Consider the following 4,980-nt stretch of genomic DNA (forward strand, 5'->3'; position numbering starts at 1 on the left):
GGACCCAACGAATTAACCTCGGTTTGGATTCTTTTTTCCCAAAGAGATACTTCAAAGCCGCATGATCGGTGAAAACTATAGTCTTAGACCCCAACAAGTAACAACGGAATTTATCAAAAGAATGAACAATAGCCAAGAATTCCTTTTCCGTTGTTGTGTAATTTCTTTGAGCACCATTGAGAGTCTTTGACATATAATAGATGACATGGAGCTTCTTGTCAATTCTTTGACCCAACACACCTCCTATAGCCGTATCACTTGCATCACACATGAGCTCAAATGGCAAATCCCATCTAGGGGCTTGGACAATAGGAGTATAAGTCAAAGCTTTCTTCAATTTATTAAAAGCTTCCAAGCAAGCATCATTAAAGACAAAATCAACATTTTTTTGGAGAAGATCATTTAAGGGCTTAGCAATAAGAGAAAAATCTTTGATAAACCTTCTATAAAATCCGGCATGACCCAAAAATGACCTTACCCCTTTCACATTGACCGGGGGAGGCAACTTCTCTATTACCTCAATCTTAGCCTTGTCAACCTCGATGCCTTTATAGGAAATTTTATGGCCTAGAACAATCCCTTCTTCCACCATGAAGTGGCATTTTTCCCAATTAAGCACCAAGTTGACCTTTTCACATCTCTCTAGGCATCTTTCAAGATTTTTGAGGCAATCCTCAAATGAAACACCTCCCACGGAAAAATCATCCATGAAGACTTCCATTTCCTCTTCAAGCATGTCCCCAAAAATGCTCATCATACACCTTTGAAAGGTCGCCGGAGCGTTACACAATCCAAAGGGCATTCTTCTATATGCAAAGGTACCATAGGGGCATGTGAAGGTTGTCTTTTCTTAATCCTCGGGGTGAATAGGAATTTGAAAGAATCCCGAATATCCATCAAGAAAGCAGTAGAATTTGTGCCTAGTTAACCTTTCAAGCATTTGGTCAATAAAAGGGAGAGGGAAACGATCCTTTTTGGTTGATGTGTTTAGACGTCTATAGTCTATACACATCCTCCAACCGGTGACCGTTCTAGTTGGAATGAGCTCACCTTTCTCATTCTCAACTACGGTCATACCCCCCTTTTTAGGAACAACATGCACGGGAGAGACCCACCTCGAGCTTGAAATGGGGAATATAATTCCCGCATCCAAAAGCTTGGTGATCTCTTTCTTGACTACTTCTCCCATTTGGGGATGTAGTTTCCTTTGTCGTTCAATAGAAGGGAGGGTGCCTTCCTCAAGTGTTATGTGGTGTGTACACAAGGCGGGGCTTATACCTTTAAGATCATCAATTGTGTACCCCAAAGCACCTTGATGCTTTCTCAAAACACCACATAACGCTTGAGCTTGGCTCTCACTCAAGGATGCACTAACAATAACGGGATATGTAGAATTAGGGCCTAAGAATTCATACCTAAGGTGTGATGGTAGAGGTTTTAGCTCTACCATGGGAACACCTTTACCTTCTTTGGTTGAGGCCACTTGCAAAGCGTCTTGACTTGATATCCCCATGCAAGTTTCTTCTCCACTCCCTATATCGCCTTCAATAAGCAAATTTTCATACAATTGCTCTTCCTTGGTTGAGATACCTATCTTTTCCTTGTTCAACAAGACACACTCAAGAGGATCATTAGATGTGAGCAAGTGCTCATGCATGGAATTCACAATATTATCAAGCACTTCAACTCTCATGCAATTTTCTAAAGAAGAGGAAGGATATTTCATTCCTTCATTCAAATCAAATTCAATTACTTCCTCTCCTATCTTAAGAGATATCTTAGCACTTTTCACATCTATCATAGCTCCCGATGTAGCAAGGAAAGGTCTACCTAAGATGATAGGTATTGTAGCATCTTCATCCATGTCCAACACTACAAAATCAACCGGAATAACAAATTTTCCAACCCTTAAAGGCACATCTTCTACCTTTCTCTTAGGAATCTTGATTGACCTATCGGCTAGTTGCAAGGTAATCTTTGAAGGTAGAAGTTCTCCTATACCTAATCTTTGATAAACCGAATATGGTATAAGGCTAACACTAGCTCCTAAATCACATAAGGCATTATCAATTTGGGTCTTGTTGATAGCACAAGGGATGGAAAAATTTCCGGGATCCTTCAACTTAGGAGGCATCTTATTCATGATGATTGCACTACAATGCTCGGTAAGGCTAATGGTCTCCACCACATCACAAGTTCTTTTTCCACTCAAAATCTCCTTAAGGAACTTAGCATAATTTGGCATTTGCTCAACAACATCGGTGAAAGGAAGAGTTAAATGAAGTTGCTTAAGCATCGCTACAAATTTCCCAAATTGCTCATCCAACTTATATCTATTATATCTTTGAGGATAGGGGAGCCTTTGTTTGCAAACCTCTCTCTCTTTCTCTATCACCTTCTCTACTTGTTCCTCACCAACATTTTCGCTCAAGGGGCATTCATCACCTTCAATTTCAATGGAATTCTTATTAGTTCTCTCATTAGCAACACTCTTCTTAGGCACACCTCCCTCAAGGACCTTACCACTTCTAGTAACAATGGCATCCATGGGATTCCTAGAATCTAAGCTAGGTGGAGTCAAAGAAGAAGAGTGAGCATATTCCTTGAATTTACTAGTCAATTGAGAAAGTTTTTCACTCAAATCTTTGTTATAAGCCAACATGTAATTAAACTTCTCTTCATTTAAAACCATACACATTTCCAAAGTCTTGGCTTGTTTCTCAATGACACTTTCCAAAAATTCTCTAGAAGGAAATGATTGGTCATGGGAATTATCATTTAAACTTTGAGCATTTGGAACTAAATCAATTGGGGAACCATCTTGGAAACTTGCTTGAAAATATCCCCTAGCTTGATTATTCCAACTACCCCTAGTTTCATTTTGGCTCCTTTGTTGACCATAGTTATCATAACCTTGGTTATGATCCCCATGTCTATAGCCATGACCATGACCATTACAACCATGATGGTTATAGTTACCATGAATCTCTTGGCAATCATGATTTCTATAACCTCCATTTTGGTTATAATCATCATGATTCATATGATAATTCCTATTTCCAATATTCCTTTGAACATCATTTCTAGGTTCACAAGCATGATTATTGACATAATTCATGTGTTCCATTTCACTTCCATCACATTCACTACAAGAAACATTTGGGCACATAGAAGCATTGTGATCATTCATTCCACATAATTGACATGGCCAACATTCCACAATCATGCAACAAGTTGAAAGATTGGAGTTAGAGTGAGAAGATGTACCTCTCCCCTTAATTTGGGAGGGAAGAATTGGAGCTTGGGACGGAGGCTTCTCAAGCTTTTCCTTGAGAGACATAACTTCTTTCCCTAAATCCGCAATCAAAGTGGTCAAATCATTAATGATACTAAGTTGTTCGATCGAGTAACCCTTGCTTGTTGGTTCTCTTTCCACTTCTTGCCAATTCATATAATGACGAGCTACTTCATCAATAGCATCAACCACTTCTTTTTCCGTCTTGTTCATGATTGGGCCTCCGGCTCCGGCATCCAAATTTGCTCTCCCATGAGAACTCAACCCACCATAAAAGATATGTATGATTTGATAGGTGGGAATCCCATGGTGTGGACACTCCCTTTGATAATCCTTGAATCTTTCCCATGCTTCATAAAGGCTTTCATTAGGCTTTTGCTTGAACCCTTGAATCAAAGCTCTTGCCTCCGCCGTTTTCTTTTGAGGATAGAAACGGAACAAGAAAGCTTTGGTGATATCATCCCAAGTTTTCAATGAATTGGGCTTCATCTCTTTATCTAGCCATTCCAAAGATCTTCCTATGAGGGAGAAAGGGAACAACTTTAGGCGGATGAATTCTTGAGACACCCCATTAATCTTGATTGTGTTGCAATATTTTTCAAACTCCTTAAGATGGTTCAATGGGCTCTCGTTCTTCGCCCCACCATATTGTCTCCTCTCAATAAGGGTGATCATTGTCGGCTTTATTTCAAAGTCATTCTCCGGTGATATAGGTGGAGCTATGGCGCTCTCATACCTATAAGCCCCGGGCACTCCAAGCTCCTTCAAGGTAACTCTTGAACTACCTCCCATGACTTGGGATCTACACACACAAATCTCAAAGACAATATTAGTAGCACGGCTACAAGTGTAGCCTAAGTGTAAAATCTTTTTGTATTTTATCAAAATGAAATAGACTCAAAAACAACATGCACTCAAGCACCATTCCCCGGCAACGGCGCCATTTTGATGGGAAGGAGAACGGTAGGTCGTTGGGCTACCACCCCACCCAATCAAACAAAATTTGTAACTTAACTAACCCCTATTTAGCGTAGTGGTAAGTCAAGGTCGAACCCAAGGGAATGGATATCAAATGCACGATGCCTAAATCAAGCTATTTCGGAGTCAAGAAGGGGTTGAGGTAGAACTTAGGCTAAACTAGGCAATGCAAAACTTATATGAGATCAATCTAAGACACTAGAGCAATGGATCCACATGCAATCATAATGGAAACGGTAATTTGGGAGGTTGAACCAACTAAGTCAAGCGATATGAAGGAAAATCATCTGGTATCCAAAAGAACATACTAAGATGGTTCACCTAAAGGTCCAACTAGCGTCAACTACGCTAAACACTACCTAGGGAACCTCACAAAGCACCTCAATCGTGAAATTGCAAGTTTACTAATCAATGGTCCGTATCATAGCAAGCTTACAATGCAATCTAGTGTGAATAACTAGGGTGATCAAGCCTAAATCAAACACACGTACACATGCACATAATCAATCAACCAATTTAATCACATCATCAACTCAATCAATGTTCCCCCAAATTAACCTCAATTCATCATCAATACATGCTTCACCACTACCCTAGCAAATAAACTACTCACAATCCATAAAGAACAACAAAATCAAAGCTAAACTAATCATCATTCCCAAATTCATCAATTGAAATCAAATTGAAACAAGCAAAATCAATCAACT

At 39.6% G+C, this 4,980-nt stretch overlaps 1 non-coding gene across 1 annotated transcript; it reads left to right on the forward strand.

Moving 5' to 3' along the window:
• Positions 1–3,596: 3,596 nt before the first annotated feature.
• LOC145606498 (small nucleolar RNA R71) lies at positions 3,597–3,702 on the forward strand. The gene has a single exon (XR_014105359.1). It is a non-coding gene; the product is annotated as a small nucleolar RNA R71 (small nucleolar RNA).
• The last annotated feature ends 1,278 nt before the right edge of the window (positions 3,703–4,980 follow it).

Source organism: Chenopodium album, chromosome 22, assembly GCF_948465745.1.
Source record: "Chenopodium album chromosome 22, dcCheAlbu1.1, whole genome shotgun sequence".
Taxonomy (NCBI): domain Eukaryota; kingdom Viridiplantae; phylum Streptophyta; class Magnoliopsida; order Caryophyllales; family Amaranthaceae; genus Chenopodium; species Chenopodium album.